The sequence below is a fragment of the Ptychodera flava genome, chromosome 21 (genome assembly GCF_041260155.1).
Source record: "Ptychodera flava strain L36383 chromosome 21, AS_Pfla_20210202, whole genome shotgun sequence".
NCBI classification, from domain to species: domain Eukaryota; kingdom Metazoa; phylum Hemichordata; class Enteropneusta; family Ptychoderidae; genus Ptychodera; species Ptychodera flava.
Genome location: NC_091948.1, coordinates 8174292 through 8195000, shown reverse-complemented (window position 1 = coordinate 8195000; position 20709 = coordinate 8174292). Strand labels below are relative to the sequence as shown.

General features: G+C 37.4%; 2 protein-coding genes across 5 annotated transcripts in view; both read right to left on the bottom strand.

Moving 5' to 3' along the window:
- The window catches only part of LOC139121289 (uncharacterized), an 89055-nt gene extending 71955 nt beyond the window's left edge, over window positions 1-17100 (bottom strand). Inside the window, exons 1-2 of the mRNA XM_070686063.1 lie at window positions 16976-17100; window positions 10494-10637 (exon numbers count right to left, since the gene is read on the bottom strand). The gene's annotated coding sequence lies outside the window, so the exon portion shown is untranslated. The remainder of the gene's footprint in view (window positions 1-10493; window positions 10638-16975) is intronic.
- Window positions 16976-20709, bottom strand: part of LOC139121290 (uncharacterized) — a 34231-nt gene continuing 30497 nt past the window's right edge. For all 4 annotated transcript variants that reach the window (XM_070686064.1, XM_070686067.1, XM_070686065.1 and 1 more), the window contains one exon: window positions 16976-17100. The gene's annotated coding sequence lies outside the window, so the exon portion shown is untranslated. The remainder of the gene's footprint in view (window positions 17101-20709) is intronic.

Sequence of the window (20709 nt, the reverse complement as noted above, 5' to 3'; positions counted from 1 at the left end):
CAAAACTTCAAGTTTTCGGCCAAAAAATGTTGGACTTAGACATTCTGTCTTTCATGTCTGCTCTTTATGTCAATCTACATTGCTTGATTATGTGCAATAACATCAAAGGGAGGAAACACACATAGAGTTGCCATGTGTGAGTCAGTGATATCATGGATGATAATATGCATATCAACCATCAGAAATTCTGAAATCCTAAAAATACCTATTTGTCCAAAATTCAAAATTCTAATTTGTTCTGAACATGGGATTGATATCTTGAACTTGAAAAGACATTTCCAACCAATTTGGGAGTAAAAACAATCAATGTCAGATTAAAAAATGAAGTGACCATGATAATGATGAAAAGATTGCAAAAAGAAGCTCATTTGATTTCTAGGGGATTGTTTTCACTTCAAAAATGTTGAATTGGTGAAATGATGCATGTAGGGTTGAGATCCAGCTGCAAAACGTAGTGACATTGACAATGGCACGGTCTTCTCTATTAAACGTCAATGTTTTCACGTTTCGGGAAATCCTTAATGGCAATTTGAACATGACGGAACAGCAGCCGGAAGGTCAAGAATGCCGTGGTGCAGAATGATGGAGAAAGGGGAGTAGCTAATTTGTGCAAAAGGTGGATATGTCAATACAGATTGTCCACACGAGTAACCCTCTGTTTGTGTTGGTCATGTCCTTGCCTCTGACCCGTGTGCAAAGACTGTCACAACAACCCACTGACCTTTGCTCAATTCAAGGTACTTCTCCTTAAACACTTTTTTATCTTGTGGAAATGACCGGAAAAAATATAAAACATCACCTAACACTATCCCTAAAGCAGCCTCACCTGAATAGCAGGGCTATTTTTATTAATGAACTCACTAATTTAGTGGGGAAAAATGCAAAATTATACGCTGGAGCACCGGAGTAAAATGTACTGGCAGCTATGGAACAACACATATCCAAAATAATAAAAGACAAACGAACGGCGGTTGCAGCATCTGCTCAGGTTTTAAAATATATGAAGAGTTAAAAATATTCTGTGTTTCAAATGGATGAGTCTGTCAGTCTATTTATGCAGGTAGGTTGTTATCAGGGATGGTTTTATATTTCATGGGAAGTTACAAGGAATGTTATCAGCCAAAAACAAAGAGCATTAATAACAGTTGATAGCTATGTGTGGCTACATAATGACAGAGTATTGATGGTGCAATTAGGGCAAATTAATTAAATTATATGTTAATGAGACACATTATGGCTTTAAAATTGCAGTAATATTGTGATTTGTAGAGGTATCTGACATTATTTCTATATGTGCAAACCACTAAAAATCTTTTACCAAAGCAACTATCATAGAGATGATAAATTGTTTTCAATTCTGGTCTTATTAACATCAATGCCTGTTGGATTATGTAAATTGGCATGACACACAAACACCACAGCACGTATACAATAATAATACAGCATGAGCCTTTTAACATGAACAAAGATTTCTCAGCTTCATTGACATGATATGGAATGCGACTCTCCAGATTATAAAGACCTATAAACATATCTCCAAGTCGTAAGGAACCATGAAAACTTTTGCAGTATAAAAGTTTTGATGACTGACCACCTTTGTCTTTATTTTGCAAGGTGTATGAGTTATTGATTCAAGTTCACTTTATGCCAGGCTCTTCTAGAGACCAGCTGGGGCTTCATTGAATTGAAAACAACATGACTTATCTTGGAAAAGTATTTGCACCAAAGTGAAAACAAGTCTCTCTCTCCCACTCATAAAAATCAAAACAGCCTGTCAGTCACAACAACAATATTTCCATCAAGTTTCCCGCACTAAACCCTGCCTCTTCAGCGACACAGCTCATAGGCTCAGTTTGCGATCAGAACATGTGTTTGACCTTGTCAAGAAATCCCAATAGGGCCAACGCTAATAAGCAGACAAGCCAGGCTGGGACTATGATTCTCGTAAAATTTTCACATTACAATCTGCTGATTAATTATTCATGCAATTTCAGATGCCTCTTCATTAATTTTTAACACCATAAATAAAAAAAAAAATTGTTGAAGGGACATGTTCACAGTTTGTGTCTTAGAGCATGATAATTTTTTTCTAAAATTGTAATAAATTCTGACATGTCTATTCTCATTTAATTCTTTTGATGCACCTGAAAAACTCTGGGCCCAATCTGTTATATCTAAATACTTGCATTTTCTTAGGGGACCTCTGATACCTTTGTGAAGCAACTGGATCCCCTAGAAATATGTTGATTAGTTCAGTATGGACTTGTTATTCTTCAGTCTAGCCGATTTTTTTTAATATGATAAAACTTTAAAACTTTTTTGGGAACAAATATACTTCTTTGTGAATTTTCTTATTTTGTTGTCCTCATTGGAAACGTGTCTATGACACTGTTTGTAAAAGATATGATATCAAGCTCAAAAATATAGAGCTTAGACCCTTTTCAAAGACAAGGCAGAAATCTGACATGGTGCTCGCTAGTCAAATGTATGTGGGGAAATATAATGCAAACTTTTTTACAGTTATTGTAAAAAAATTAAGACTGTACCTTTAAAACTTACAGATAGTAACTAGTCTTGAAGAGATTCAAACCATTCATCAGGGTCTATGGTTCAACGACAACGGCAATATTAAACACAAATGGTAAGGAGTAGCAAATTATCACAGGGTAATAATCTCAGGCCAAATTCTCCAAAAGTGCACTTTGAACAAGATGATGTATTCAATGGCTTGATATATTTTAACTTATATTTGAGTCAGTGATGTGTGTTTAGGACGCTAAATATTTCAAATTATGGGCTCCAAATGTACTATATATTTGCCAGAGCTCTAACGTTTGGTTGGAGACCACTCTGGTTTCTTTCTACATTTTTTTAGTCATGAAAGCAGCAATGAAAATAGTCATAATAACAGAAGGTTACCATGACTTCGACATCAGACAATCACAAGAAACAAATGAACAGAAAATCATATTTGATGATACGCAGGTATTTTACCTCTTGGTGGCGCCATAATTTAGGTTGGCAACCAACAAAATTTAGATGGTCTTCATATATTTCCTTTACAGTTAAGGAAAAATTATCTCTGAAATCAGGAGAAATCTGGCATTGACTTTTTCATTTTTAAGAACCCGAAAAATTCGATTTGAGTTTTGAGAAGTCATTCAGAATTAATGAAAATTCAGCTAAACTTTGAATAATTTTGGTTTCTCATATATTGTCATGATGGCTTTCTAGAATTTCCTTGGCAAGAATATGCACAAAAATTTAAGGACTTCCATTTGCAACGTTAGTACCACATAAAATCGAAATTGGCATTGAAGTCTTCTGGGAGAGGGTTATACAACCCTACCTGGGATGATAAATCAAACCAAATGCCACAGGTGCAATTAATATTTAAACAAATGTTTGCATGAAGTGGAACGCCTGATTTGTGCTAATATGACCGATCAAGTAGCGACTATAAAAGATGTAGAACGCTACAAAAACACAAAAAATTATCATTGCATTAATTATGTCAGTCTATACATCATTACTCTGACAAGCTAAGAGGCACACTCTGCCAGCACAGGGATAAATATAAACAACCAGCAGTAGTGTGTTGTTGCAATAAAATGTGTTCTAATTTCCTAATATTACTCACAGCCATACAGTTGACAAATTTGGAATCATTACATTTGATAACAGACACCTGATGTGCACCGTCCATTTCAACTGCGACATGGGCTAATATCTACACATATGTTTGGTAGTTATAAAAGCTGTATTTCTTTGCTAGCTGCCATGCATACGACTGTTTGTGTCAGGGTTTACGTATGCTTCAAATATTCTAATGTGTATCCAATCACTTTCTAACTTTCCATAAACAAATGAGTATACATATATCTATTTGGTAGCTTTCTTTGTTACAGCCATTTTCCCACCAAAATTTAGTGCAACGTTTTACCAATTTTTATGAATTTGTCAGTACTTTTTTTGATAATTTTAGACCAAATGGATATCACATTTCATTGGCTTCAGTTTCTTATCAAAATTATAGCAAAAATCTGAAAAAATTTGACTGGGGTACATCATATAAAGGCAGCAAAGGGTTAAAGTAGAGTTTTGGTTTTCCACAATTATTCAAAACTACACACTTGCTAAAAATGCAATGAATATATATCCTCATGCTTATTGACAACATCTGCTGCCTGTCCCCTGCAAGGAAAATAAAGAATTTTTATGTGTCCATCTGCTTGATTAAAATGTACTGGAGTCCCTCTCAAGGGCATGGGCTTCCAGTACTACTCTTGGAATTACTGGAGTTCACTTTTAACAAACACACATAGGGGTCAATAACAGTTTCACAGCCTTCCTTCTTGGCATACTGAAGCTCCATCAACAGGACAGAAGCGCATCAAACCAACTTGAACTGATCTGTTAGCTCAGTTGGTAGAGCATCCAAACTAAATTTGGGGGATGTTTACAGTTACAAAATTACGGTTCCTAAAAACAACAACTTTGGGAGAATGATCAGTGTAAATATGAGGTCTCTTTCCGGGAAGAAAAAGGCCAACAGGACAGTGCACATCAAACCAACTTGAATTTATCCCATTAGCTCCATTGGTGGAGCATACGAACTGAGTCGGGGGATATGGATTTGAATCCTACATGGGTCATTTTTTCAAGCCCAAAAGAATTGCAGTGTGGAGACAATCAGATGTAGTTGTGTGATTTTTTTCATTAGTTTTGAACTATATATATATATATATATATATATATATATATATATATATATATATATATATATATATATATATATATATATATATATATATAGATAGATATATAGATAGATAGATAGATAGATAGACACATACCCCTCCTCCTTCCCCCAAAATGACAAATACCAATGAGCAGGAAGGGGGTTTTATGAGCTGATCAATATCAAGCAGCAATTTTTTTCATTTTAGCAGAGTCACATTAGTATCGAAACGTCAGCTTTGTACAAAATTATAAATTTGTAGGATAAGAATGTTTATTAAGAACGGACAACTGGAAAGTGGGGTTACAGAAATACTATGGACGTTATTAACATGCTAGTTGCAGTAATGTTTCAAAGCACCTAAGTTCCCAATCATTTTGGTATTGCTTTCATTATTTATACTTTGTTAATCCCATTGGTTTACTATAACTGGAAGTCGTCACCATTGGTAGACAGTGCCAGGATTACATAGGATGATAGCATGATACAATCCTACATATACATTATACCTGTTTGTTATGCTGAGGTAGTGCGACCTGTGTCTACATAGTCATCAAAGTGAGAAAGTTCTAACAACATGTTCCAAAGTCTGTTACCATTTCACTGTAACACTGTCCCTTGACTTCTATCCTCCAGTATTGATCCAAAGTTGTCAGAAGTGAAAGCGTGAGCCAACATTTGGTGATGAAAATGGTGGGATTATACAGAAAACACTATAGCATTACTGGTCATGACTGCCAGAGCAGGACACTGATTTTAATTTAAGCAACATAATATCAAACACAAGTCACCAGTTTGTAAAAAGTCTCCTCTTAATCCTGTCTCACGGTACAATTTTCTAATGTAGGTGTACAGTGAAACCTGTCTAAACCGAACACCAAAAGGACTGAGAAAACTGTCTGGTTTGCAGAGGTGTCTGGTTTATATGTTCCTTAAACATGGGATTCTATGTCAGAGGGACTAGAAAAGGTGTTCAGTATAGACAGGTTTCCAGATTAGACAGGGTTCCGTTTAGACAGGTTTCACTGTACTTGTTTATAGTACATTTTCCCAACTGTTACACGCAGGTCTACCAGTTGATAAATAAGTTTGTCGAAGGACAACAGATTACACATAAAACGTGCTCCGAGAGAGACTGCAGACATTTTCCATTTGAAAGCGATCATCTGTCTGAACATATCTCGTATTGTCTAGTAATTAGTAGGTAATGAGGAGGATGATTTGATTAGCTGCAGAAGGTCAAGTGTAATCAGTATAATGAGAGCAATTGAAAGAAATTGCTCTGCAATCAATCACAGACAATGAAGATGTAGTAGAATCACAGACACTGGGACCATCTGTGATGTGAAACTACTAGGTCTTTGAATCTGTATTGGTAATATGCATGATCATATTCATATGCATAATTGTATGAGTGTGGACACGTATGAGTGTGTGACTGTGACCGTGTACCTGTGATTCTTTCCTCCTGTCATTCGTGTCCAATTGATTTCTGGATGGTCAGGTCTCTGAACAGTCACGGTCTCTGTCTCTAGCACTTCATCTTTTATGGATGTCACACCACACCGCCTGAATACGATGCAGTCGAGCAACTTGCCAAACAGACTCTAATCCAGACATCATCATTAGCAGTCTCATGCATTGGCAATTGTGTCTGATCAGCATCGGACAAAGAGGACATGTGGCAATATAATCGACTGACCAGTACACTTACAGCTGCTAGCTTTGTGACAAAATTTGCATAAATTTGCATCAAGTGACCGTAAGACCAGCAAGTCTCCTGTCACCCTTTGTTGAATCTCCTGTCATCTACAGTTAGCTAATCTATAATGTCAATTTCAGTAAAAATGGAAATTCACCATTCAAGCTGACCATATAGTCAGCATTTTTGTTTTTCTGGTAGCTGGAGCAGTAAATTTGAACACTTTATGGTCATCACACTTTCAGATTATGATAGAGATTGATAAGACTTTAAACTTCAGGAAAATTCATCAATTTGACAATCAAGTTTTTCCTCTAAAATATCTGCTGCATAGAAATATTGAAAAATTAAGAAGACTGGATGAAAATGTCCCTTCTGTGCATTTGACTTCAACGGCTAGAATTTTTTCAAAAGGGTGTACTGAATCTTATTATAATTTCAACATATCCATTCTGGAATGAGTTTGATTAGAAAGTGTTACGCTGATTAGTTAGAATAAAAAAACTGAATCACTTTGACCGAAGAGGGATGGGGAAAAATAAAGCTAGATAATGTTCATGTATTGTGGTTATGATTCAAATGAATGGCTTTGAGCTGAAAGCAATTCCTTTCTTTTTATGACCATGCACGAATCAAACGCTTTTGGACAACCATCGTAAAGAGACAATTGTATCTTAAAAGATACACCCATTCCCCCATCCCTCCAACCCCCCCCCCCCTGAAAACTTAGAAAATTCAACTTTTACTATTGCATTGCACAGGGAAGTCACTTCATAGTAACGTGAGAAAATTCACAGGCGTGTCCCACAGTGCTTGTAATCTTGTGTCATACATGCAACATTCTACTGAAAAGAGGAACACATGAACACATGAAATGGCCAACAGCAACTGGAGAGAATTTTATTGTGTTGCCTTGAAGGGCAAACGTATATACTAAAAACATAACAGGGTAACCTCTGCAGTGTTAATGGGATGATAAAAGCGAATTGCAGCTGGAAAGTGAACATAAAAAAAAATAGCATGCAACAGTTGTGTACGTGTGCCTGAGAGGTTGGGCAGGTTTCTCCAAATCGGCAGTTTCTATGTTTAGGACCCCTGCTAATTACCAATCAGTACCCTGTGAATAAACTGGACGCACGGAAACTGGTCGGTGACAGGCCTGACGCGCGTTTCATTTGTAAAATGCAGGGCTCAAGTGGATCAATTTGGAACTTCTTTTGTTCTGGGCCTAATGCTGTCAGCCGAGCAGCACACTTTCCACAGGAGATTGAGCAATCTGCGGGTAGGGTGGAGCTGCAGGACTGGGTTAACTTTTTGCAGGGCAGCATTGGGTGCGGTATTGCTAATACGGAAGCTGCTACTTTTAATACATATTATTTATACTACAGTCTGATGTTTTCTGGAGGGCCTGTTATTTTTTTATCGCTCTTTACAAAAAAGGGGGCAGTATAAGCAACTGGTTGCTGATCTATTGTCTCGCTGTGTCTGCCTTGTTTTCTTTCTCGTTTGACCTGTATTGTGTGGTACAACAAAGGATCTGAAGTGTCCTTGATGAGGGAGATACAGACGTAGAAAGCATGGGTCAGTTTTAAGTGGCGGTGTCAGGACATCATGTCCAGTGCTGATTGTTCAACAAAACGAGAAGACAAAAGTGGCTTTTTACTTGGTAATACACAGCTGGGATTCAACAATTGGTAAATTGCAGTGCACTGCATGGGATGTATCGCAGGGAGGGGATGTTTTCCTTTGGTTTAAGCTTTGTAAACAGCAATAATAGATGTTTTCATGATGTACAATAGTGCCTTGTGTAACCAGGTCAGGAAAACATATAATCTTGGAGAGCTTCCAGCAGTATAGCTTATTTTGGCAGGGCTGGAAAACAGGGGGTCCATCTTCCTCATGGTATTAATCAGTGCTTGTCTAAAGGTGCCTTTCATGATGGATAAATGTAACATACCTTTGTAGAGTGATGTTGAATTTATCAAAGCTCAGTCTGGGCCCTGTATTCTGCAGTATTGCCCTTTTTTTTTCTAAGACTGTAATTTAGCTGTGGTAATACTGGCAATGCTGTTTGTTTACTTAGTTGCTTCTCATACTGTTTTATGTTTCTGTACTTATTGCTGTGTTTATAATGGAGGGGGAGGGGGGGTGTCACAATTCACATGGGGCTAATAGTCAGGCATAAGGACATAGAAATTTGAAGTCCAAGAATATAATGTCTTTACTATTCATGTAAAACTTTGCTTCTTCTTATGACTGGGAACACAGTTTACCATCAGTGTTCCCTTCAACCCTCACTAAAAAGATTCTATAGAATTCTATGGAGTTCTATAGCTTGTAGATTTCTATAGAAGTTCTGTAGAAGTTGATGGAGTTTTAGTCCCATTTTGTATAGAAGTCTGTGGCACATTTTTCACGAGGGAACTTTAAAGATTTCTTAACACTTATGTGTCACATTGGAAATTTGAAGTCTGCCTTATACAAATACATGCAAACATGTTAAGTTCCCTTGATTTAGTGAAAGCATCTTTGAGTCAGTAGTGTATCAAAGTGGCTAGAGGGCACAGTCTTGTTGGCACTTCTCAGCCGTGCATCAAGCTCTAAGAGACCTGTGAAAACTGGGGCATAATGATACAACACTTCTCATACTGATGCCTTGGGTTCTGATGGGGTGATAGTGTACTGATGGGATTCATGGCGGGTTAGCTGAATCCTCAGAGCATGAAAGTCTGGACCTCACTAGGGTTTCTGTCCTGAGCTCTCTCTTGTCTTGTCTCTCTTGTCACGTTTTGAATGCTGTCAGAGAAGTGATGTAGCCTAATAACACTGGAAAAACAACTAAAGTGGCAATGAATTTTCTGTAGATCTCAGCTTTACAGCTGTGTTGGTGATCATTGATGTTTGCTTCTTTAGCATTACCCCTTTGAGAGTCGTAATTTTTATCAACAAAATTTTAGTGCAACATTTTACCATTTATTTAAAATTTTCCTGTAATTGTTTTGATAATTTTGAACAAAATGAACATCACATTTCATTGGCTACTGTTTTTTATCAAAATTTAGGCAAAAACCTGAAAAAAATTTGACCAGGGATATATTTTGTAAAGGCGACATAAATTGACTTTGGCGCTCAAAGGGTTAAACAAGCAACTGGGACAGCTATACTTTTGCACCCTTCTTAAAAATTTCTACCCTTCTATTTACAGTGCACCTTTGAGGACACCATCAACTGTCAAAAGTTCTACTTTACATTTCTAAGCTCACCTCTTGTTTTGTCACAGAACCAGTGAAAAAAACAAACTCCTTTGAAAGGTTACTACCAGACTTTCATGCTGTTTGAATTCGTAAGGCGTTACTGAACATAGTTCCGGAAAGTCGATCATCAATGAAAGTAAACACACAGAGTACCCACAATTGTTTTTTCAAACAAAACACAAGACTTGCGATAATATGAAAGAAAGAAAAAAAAGTCAGACAGATGCCGGGGTATAAATAATGTAGTGTTGATGGATCACCTCTCGGCGTATTCAATTTTCAAATAATTTGAGAGCATTGAGTGGAGGAACAAAACCACAAAGCTGAACACATTCACAGTTATCTTTCAAAGTTTACTGACTGATTGCTCTCTCTGGATGATGCATGTATTTCCCATCCACCCTAAACCTTGCAACTTTTACAGCTGACCTGTTCTTTGATTAGATGGGCCACTGCCTTGCCTACAGCTATTTTTTGCATATGCCTTATTTTTAAGTAGTAATTGAAGGATATATCGCATAATTTTTTTTTTGCTTCCGTGGTAAAACTGTGGTTAGTGTATTGGTGCCAGGGTTTGTTTGGATTTGCCTGAGAGCTATGTATAATGCATGGATCTCAATCTGGTCAAAGATTCGCTCTGTTTGAGATTAGGTTAAACGCAGCATCTGTTCGTTTTTATGGGTGAGTGTTACAGATGAGACAGTTGTAAAATATGAAGACGTATATCGGCAATTAAAACAACTGATGCAGCACCTGAAACACAAGGAATCTTACATATTAGAGACATGTGTCCTACCTGTCAGTGCCAGACAGTGGGAAGTGCCGCCTGCAACTCGGAAAACCGCTGATCCTGGGACTGGTTTGATTTGAGGATGCAAGAAGTCTTCCTTGAGGGAGCCGCAGGGCTTGGCATGACCCCAGACATGAACCTCTCCACTTGCTGTAATGAGATTTACAACCAAAGAAAAATTAATTCTTGCTGCAAAACTTATCTTAATTTCCAATTTGACTATCAAGCTTTTCTTCTTCAAGTTTCACCTGCAGCAAAACAACACAAAAACTGGTACAGACTATGGTTGAAGCCTAGGTAATAAAAGCTACAACAAAACAGACAAGATACACACGTCACCATGATCTTAATATACATATGGCAGCAAAAAATTTGAGAACAATATGAATATCTGCAATACCTCTAAAAATGATATTATTGCTGCAGTCATGAGACTGAGTAACAGTAAATCTGCACAGAAAATTTTGGCTCCCACATGTCAACTCATTTTGGTAAAATAAGTACACTTGTGGGAGAAAAAACATGGGCATTTATATAATCACCTGTATTTAAAATGATATAACTTTAAATAAAACTAATGTTTTTTGTTCTAGTCTCATCAGAACACAAATTCTGTACCATAGATAAAACTGCTTGTAATATTTTAATCTGTTTGTATTTTTTTGCACATTGTGTTGTAACTCGAAATCTTGCACAGAATGTTGGTGCAAGGTTTATAACTGGAAATATTCAACCATTGAATATGGCTGGTTATCACATATATGCTCTTTTCTTTTGTTCGAGAATATTTGAAAATACAGCATTTTGACCTTCTGATTGGTGTTGAAGATTGACATTTATATTGTAATAATCCACAGTGTGCCTTGGATTGAATTAAAATCTGAAGTACTGCCTGAGTTGCTGTACTATGGCCATTGATCTACATGATGATCTGCCCACAGTTGTGATAAAATGTCTTGACATATTAACTTTTTTGATGGTTGAACTTAAGGTAGTATGCACCTCGAAAGTGAAGGACTTAAACTTTTGCTCAAACTTTCGTTGATGAAACTTTCAGCCATTCTCTTACTAAATCAAGAATAAAAATCGGGGGTCACAGTGCAAATTTTGGTACTAGAGAAACAAATAACCCAAGATTTATCGATATTTAAAATTCAAAATGGCTGCCATCCCTGTGTTAACTCTATGGAGAAAAAATAAAATTTTTGATTTTTGAAAAAGTAAGCTGGTGAAAAGTTTTCTTACACGAAGAGCTTTAAAATGAACTCCCACAAGTGGTAGGTCAGAAGAGTATTGTAAAAATTTGAGAGTCCGAATATCTGTCTCCGAGGCACGATCTACCTTGAAAGTAGTTTTTTCACCAGAAATGATCCTCTTGAATTTAATCACACGTACATATCTTAACACAATCCAATAACTCTGAAACTTGTAGGAACTTTACAGAAACAGGAAAAATCAAATTTCGTTCACTGATATTGAACGTGGAAAAGGTGGGTGTGAACTTGGACAAACTTCACAGCTGATCAACTGTGGAGGGAAAAGTAATGCACAGTTCATGCATGCGGTGAAAACTAAATCCAATATCAACACCAATTTCAATGCTAATGCTTATGTTTTAGTCATGTTTAAAGTGAATACATAAACATGTATGTTGGCCCATTCATGAGCAGCAAAAGAAAGAATGGTCAAAGGTTTGAGACGCCAGGTAATGAATATCCCAGCAAACAAGAATGCAATTTTAAACCTGATAGCCTGGGCAATTTCAATGCTAATGGGGTCCATTTCAATATTCTCTCAAACCCATACATACAACTTAGGACAGTTGGGGGGTGTGCGACCTTGAACTCTGGTGGTAAGGGGCTACGTAAAGTTTCCTTGCAGCTATACTCTATTAAAATAACATACCTGACGGGGTCTTCAACTTGTGACAGTTTCAATACTTATGTATTGCATTGGGGTTGGTGAGAAAACATTCTTGCAAATTATAAACACTGAAATTCTGGTTTAGTGATGGGCAGATATCACTTTGGTCTGGATTTTGCTGTGAAAGAGTAAAGCACTATGGCATATGAGTATGGTCAGAGAGTATTAAATTATTACATGTACTTGTACACTACGGATTTCATACAGTCACACTGCTTTAACCCTTAACCCTGATGCCCTGTACAGAGTCCCTCATTCACCACTGAACAAACAGTATGACCGGAACACAGTGTGGTGTTTGTAAGGGCTGAACTTTCCATATATTTCAACAGCTCACTCTCTGTATACATCAGTGGAACACAAACTGGATTAAGAACTGTGATTTCTAACACACAGGGAGTGATGAACAATTTTGTCATGATGAAGTGATTTTTTTTTTGAGGGGGTGGGGGGGTGAGAAAGAAACCTATTGATTTACATTCGCCAGCTGAAACAGTATTTTTCGTGAAAGACGAGCTCAAATAATCAAGCAACTCAGACTCTGAAGCCCGGAACTAAAACCAAACCATTGACAAAGTGGCTATACAGCATTTCTAAACTTATCTAATAAAGATACTGTTTGCATTCCGCAGACTTCCCCTTCAACAATATCAATATATTCATTGAAAGAAATTAACAAACTAGAGATAATGAACCCTTGCCATGTATTCACCGACATGATTCATAAACGCTGTGTATTTGTGCAGGGATCAAGACCTTATGTAAAGGTGGAAGTTTAATTGAATATTTTCTGTCACCATAATACACCTCTAAATAACTATTGGAAACATCCCTTTTACTCGCTTTGAATAAGAGAAAAGGTATTAAATTTAACATCTTCATTTAGATTTTGGATACAATTCAATTATACACAAAAGGATGCAAAATTATTTTGAGGAAACTTGTCATGTCAAAACTGTACAAAATTTTCCCTTTTCGAGTTGAGAAAACTTACCAGCAACCAATGACAAAAGGAAAGAAATTATGCCAGATAGATTAAGCCATGGATTTTGTAAACGGAATCTATCTATCTTCATTAAGTGGCGCTATTGGGTCATAGCCAAGTGCTCAATCAATATCTACACTCCCCTAACTTTCACCTGCCAGCCAGGCTATCTGTCAACAAGACGAACGCAGTGTCAGTCACACTTGCCTAACTCTGCTCACACACAAAGCTGTTGCCCGAAGCCCTACGGGGCTGCACAGTTAGGCGAGATGAGGAGTCAATTACTGTAGCCATAAAAGGTTAGGGCCAATATTCCCATAACTTGGTGTAATTTTTCTCAATGATTTACAGGCTAAAAGTGGGAAGGAGTAATTAACCTGCCATCCGACTGTCTGCCCATGTAAGGGCAACTGTTGTAAGTGTGAGTTAACCCTCCCCATTGCTCCGGATAATGACAAATGGCCGCTATCCACTTGCCGCCAACCGAGCCAAGTTTTTGACCCACACTTCATTCACCTAATTGTGAGACGCCAAGACGTAAGTATAGGTCATCTAGTTCACAAGCAGTTGGTGTCAAACTCTTGTATGGTACTCACACAGAACCTGGGGGAAAGCAAGTCTGCTCCCCTCTCTCTGAAAAGTCAATTTTATCCAGGGGGGATTTCTGTTAGACAGCTGATCTCAGTAGCGCCCTCCTCTCAACAAAAGCCATTAAGGTAGAGTCTTATCATAGGAGAGATTCTTTACATCGTGGCTTTCATTCTTCTTAATGACAGCTAGTTGAATTGGAAAACAAGCAGAGCTGGGGTTAAGAATCGCCGGAGCGCACTCCGAGACAAACGGTTGGGACAGCTTTTGCCCCTTGGGCACGGCTGTAACAAGATTGCTGTGCACTCATTATATAGATGCAACATTTCTTGATGGAATTGCACTATATTAATAACGGTAAATGGAAGGTATAAATTGAGTCATCGCTCCGCTATAAGCTACCTCAAATTATGACATAAAGAGTCGTAAACAACTTTCGGCGTGCCCTGGGTCAAGGAAATATGTGGCCCGTAACACGAGCACTGAATGACGTTTTCCCAGTGGGGTGGATGGTGCCAAAGAAAATGTAGCAAACGTGATGATATGCTGACATGTAACTGCCTTTGATTTTGATGTCAACTGGAACTTGTTGTAGTTTTTACAATCTGGACTTCAATGCTTCTGTTTCTTCTGCTCATGTTTTTTTTTCATTTTGCATGGAAAAAACTCTCTCTGCATCAACAACTTTTCATATTCTTGTGCTGTCGTTTCATGCTAAGAAGTGCCCTCTTCAAGTTGACTTGGGTCATAGCAATCAATATGCTTAATGGAATTATTCTACTTTTTAAAAAATGTATTGCTATATTAAAGGATCTCGCAAAAAAAAGAAACAGTAACTTTGACAAGTATAAACCTAGATAATAGCGCAGGATGAAATTTAAAGCAAGCCAACAAATGCTTATCCCATGATCATGGTGAGATTACTATGGATGCTTATTTTGACAAGTTTTTGACATTTCACCATCCCAGTAGTCTCCTCTCAGATTATGCCAAGGAAAACAATGTTTGACCTTTAACCTTTGACATTGGAGGCCAAGGGTCAATTCTGGGTTTGATAAATTAAACAGAGACGTGCTCCTGGACGACTTCAATGCAGAAATGTTTTTTTCCCTGTCTTTTCTTATGAATCTATCCCAGCAAGCAATTTGGAATCAGTTTTGACAAAGGACTCTTGAGACAACAAACGGATACTTAATACAAGTATTTTGTGAAATATCAAGGGATGAAAATGAGAAACCACACACAATCTCACATTTTTTCCGTGAGTGTGTTTGAAAAATGGACATTAAACATTCACAAGGAGACTTGTCAGTGAAGCAGATATCTTATCAACATGTGGCGCTAACCTTAGTGTACCCCGGTACCTTATAAACAAGCACGCCTTATCTGTACAGATAAACTTTTGCTGAAAAAAATATTTGTCCAAAGACACTGCCACTCAGTATTTTCACAACTTCAACTTTCATACTAAATTGGGGACCGAGGGAAGTGAATTGATTTCAACAACCACCACAAATATAACTGTTTTATCTGGAACATTCCATGGTCAGCAATAACTAGTATTTGCCATGTTTCATGAGTGAAGATGCAAAAATTGTTTGGAAGTTAGAACCAAATAATGAAAAGACGGAGAGATACATGAAAAAAGGGGAAGAAACATGGGAAGAAATGTTAACAAACAAGGCAATAATGCTGGCATTATTATAATGATGATGGGCAGACAATCTGAAGTTCTCTATACAAACAACTAAGACATGCAGAAATTGATGTAACAAAGAGACAGATTGCCAACTCCAAATTTCTTGTCAAATTTCATGGTGATGTTTGCATTGGTTAGCATTGACAAATTAATTTTAGTCTGGACTGAAATTCAGTTGTTTACAATCATACTGGAACACTGGACATAATCCATGTGCAGTCTGTGTTATTTATAAAGTGGGACACTATCCATATTTCAACATGACTTTGAGATTACGACAAGACACTGTACTTTACAAACAGAGGCAAAATGATGGAAAAATACATAAAAGTTACAGCTAATGGACCTTTAAATAATCAGTTTAGATCAGTATAGATGTCAAAATTTTGAGATGACAAGCAAGGTATCAACCCTTTAAGTTTATCACAGACATATTAAGTGCAACATATCCTCCATCACTAATTTGTTGAACTCCCATGGTAACCGTGCCAGGTTCTGATCTTCTCGTCAATAACTATGACTTTGCAAAATTCAACGGCAATTAATCATTCTAATCAGCATGACCTTGTCCAGATCATTGGCAATTTCGACACAAATCAGAAATGCAGGTATTTTGTGAGAATTGATTGCATTATTGTGTGGAAGATGATAATGTGCAGACATCCCCTCTTCTTGTCTTATCAATGCCTGCTTTTTGTGAGATATGTTCTCCTCGACAACAAGCAGGGTTTATGTTTTTGACGGGATCCCTCACTGTTGAAAAAGTCATGGCAAAAGTAGCTATCGTTGGAGGCAATATTTTTTCAATACCAGTCCTAAGCTCTTGTTGGGTAAAAATAAGCATGAAATCTGATGAAAAAGATTTTTTCAAGAATTTAAATGACAAAAACTTCATAAATTGGAGAAATTTGTGCTACAGAAAAGAAAAAAAAAGCAATGAAATTTTTACAGTAGAATCACTGATTGGATCTTTCTTATTGACTAAAATAGATTTAAAAGCCTTCAACTTTTAAAGTTTGTTGCCATGAACCACCCTTGCATCTTTTCATAGAAACTACCAGTACAGACGATAGGAGTTGTCTCATGTGACATTTGAATAAAGAGATTCCACAGAGCTTCTGAACTCTATACACATCCGTATCACTTTTAGATAAGGCACTGGCTGATACGCACAGGTGGGCTATGATGAGCTGATAGCTCCTATTGGATTCATGCCTGGGTTTTTGATACTATCAGACTAGATTAGTTGATCCATGGCAGTTTAGGTCTGTTGAATCCTTTAGTGTGACTTACCATTGACGCACATGCTATGGTGAGCGCCGCATGCGATGTATTCTACATTGTCCAGGTCTTCCAGAAATCGCGGGGTGACCACTTCCTCCCGGCTTCCAATTCCAATCTGCCCATTGGCGTTGCAGCTGTGGCGAAAAGAAAAAAACATGGATAATAACCGGGAAGAGGGAAAGAAAGAGAATAAAAGTGAAAAAAAGTCACAAATTATACTCTGTGTCATGGAAAATTGCTCTGGAAATTGGCCCTATTACCCTGGTACGAATATGGCACAGTATGTTGACACTGTGGGGAACCTGTTGGCTCTATCATCAGGTCTCGACAGAACAATTGCACCTTGTAGGCAGATAAATTATTACCATTCATGGGACTGTTTCATCATAACTTCCCCTTTTCATGCATGGATGCAGCAAGAAGAATGAAACGTTAAAGAGAGTAAATCACTCGGACAATTTCTTAGCTATCCCGCAAGTGACTTTTTAAAATTCGAGGCTGATGTTTATAGACCTTGAATCACTACAAACAGATTGATAGCAAGCATCTCTTTCAAATGTCATTATTGTTTCGGTGCGCCCTCTTTTCTTTGAGAAGTGGTTATAAATTTTTAGCGCAATTATGCCAGTCAGGAAGTAACTTGTCTAGTTAAATTGACCTGTAATGTAAGGCAATCAAAGTAACAATGAATGACTTCACTTTTCCTTTGCGATGGAGGTTGCAGTTGAAAACGGCAAGAATCAAAGGGGTGATAAACAGAATATTTCCTCTTGGACAAAATACTACAGGCTAGCTGAAAGAACACAAACTACTGCCAGCCAAAAAGTGCACAAATAATTGTGCATGACAGTAAAATTAGACAATTAGTAACATTATTGTTACAAGATGCTTTCCACAAGCAGAGGTCTTTCATAAGGTAGCACATGTATATACCTCAAACCTGAAACACTTTACAATTTGCTCAAAATTTCAACAAGGATTCTTTCGAAATTGAGAATGAAAGTCAAGAGAGACACAAAGCAAATTTTGGTTAAAAGAAACAAATTATCAATTAGCAACATTTACCAACCCTTGAAATTCAAAATGGCTGCCATCTGTGTAACCTCTAAAGGGAAAAATTAAATTTTTGATTTTTTTACAAAAATTTAAAGGTGAAAACTTCACAAGCTTCAAATAAGTCCACATAAGCATAAGCAGTAGCTCAGAGTGAAGAAATCTTGTATATTTGAGTCAAAATATCTGTCCTAAAGGCATAGTCTATTCTACTTTATAGGTGTAGATTGTATATCTGATTTGCTCCATCACTTCATCACTTCTATAAAGTAAAATCAGGGAAAACAACAGAACAGTACGTGTCTAGGAACAGATGTATGCAGCGCTGACAAGTATAGTATTTGACAGGGCCATTACACTGACCCTAAACAATTCTATTCATAACAATTTCCTCATGTCAATGCAACAACAAAGATTGATCTAATGCATGTTCCCATCTGAAATTTAATTTTTTTCATAAAGTGGATAATTATGACATTGATGTTGACAAGGGCTGTGTCATCACATGGCAAGATCTCGTCAGGATGGACTGACATGAACACTACAAGTGACGGGATCACTAATGAAATCCCACTGGGTCGGTGACCTCTGTGAACTTTTGACCACACCTGCCAAACACGGCCCTGCTTTCAGAATCTGTCCATCTGCTCAAAATGTGGGCTGACAATCCTGACAATATTGTTACATGCCACCCTAGACAGTGGGGCAACAGTGAGAAAACTGAACAAATTTTGTGTGTATTTTTTATGTCCAATACATTTGGCACCTACATGGTTAGCAAAATGATTAAATACAATATAAAACTATAAGTCAAATCTGTCGAGGTAGCACAAATTTACGACTGAAACCGTCAGTCTCTACCAATGACAGTTATAAGTGACACTGCTCCAAGTGGCAATGAACACCATTACCGCCATTATGGGATGATGTACGACTACCAATGGAATTACGACTTCACATTCACAAGCAATATAAAAATTTAATATGTCAATTGTGACTTTTTATCAACAAATCTTGGCATGATTTATTCTCTGTCAGTGAAACACAAGACATATTGTTACCAATAGCCGCGCACTTCAGGCGACTTCTTTCATCGCAGATGACCCGCGAGTCCTCTGTCACATCTTAACAATGATAAGAAAATTAATCTGCCGTTTAAAAAGTTTTGATTGAAAAGCTAATGCCTGTCCTTTTTTCTATTAGCATTCAACGTGTCATGCTCTGACGGATTGTTCTCCAGATGCTGTTTGATGCTTTTTATGGATCGTCGCCAACCTCTGTCACTAACGTTCCAATAAAGATGTCATCTACTTCCTGGTGAAAGACGTGTCACCAAATGGTGAAGCGTTTCAATTTGCCGCAGAGATCGGACGAACAAGGCGGCACTGTCGTCAGTGCCGTTCAGAGTTCTAATTCCGTCTCACCTCTTGGAAGGCACGTATGGCTGATTAATTAAGAAGGAGGAGGGTCCTTCCCGGAAACGGGATGACAAGTGAAAATAATAAAGGAAGGAAGGAAAGCATAAGGGAAAACGGGATCAGAAATCCTGGAGTTTAATGTTTCCTTTTATTAGAAATGACTTTGATCTTGACATCCAGAGCATGACATAATAACAGAGGATGAATTATGATATTTTATTGCCAGTGTCCCTGTTGAAGATGTTTTTCTTTCCATGATTGGATGGAGCTGTAGCCTGCGGCTGTGTTCCAATATAGATATGTATGACATCAACCTGATGCCACTTTTCCTCATGAGCTGTACAGTACACCCACATGGTATTGCTATGAGTCTCTGTTATGATTATGACATGTGTTTCCGTTCTCTTTGCTTTTTTGAAACAGGAAAACTCTATGGGGCCATGCACAATGATGTGCAGATGAATCTCAACAGGGAATTAAAATGCAAGGCTCTAGCTGTATGATGATGATATATATGAAAACACCAAATCGGCCACTAACTGCAGTACTATTGCTGGGCATACTTGATGTTCAGTTCAGGCACACACAGACTCTGTAACTGTTTTAATGTATACGTGTACTGTACCCTATTACCACTACTATGATAATAATAACCATGATATTTAATAATTTAACTAGTAAAATTCATATTCTACGGGAAAGAAACATTATGACAAAGTTATTTTATAGAAGCATTGATAAAATTAATATAGTATTGATGTGAAAGGCATGATAAACTTGGGAAAAATATATTGTGTGATGTAATTACTTCATTTATTGACTTTCATTTCATAGTCCCAGCTAACAGGCTGTGGTTTTTACACAAGTACAGGTACTGGTGATACACTAAAACGTGATAAGGACTATACATTGTTAACACATTAAACGCCTGTAATGCAGGCACTAAATCAACTTTACCATGACATCAAACAATTTTATACTACTGTCCGTCATCGGTTATTGCCATGGAAATGACACTGGACCAGTTTATTTGATTCAGTCTTTGAACCATTGCGGTGAATTTCACCCCATTACATTTAATATCAAGTGCTTTAATGTTACCGAGTCCGTCCTCCCGCTGTCAAATCAGCACCAATCATGGAAAATATCATATTGAACTCTTTTTATCCTGACACTTACAGATTTAATCAATAATACTACTCTTGGTACAGTACAGCATGTCAAAAGTTTGAATGAAGAACTCTTCGTCCAAGAAATCTGACTGCTTGTACA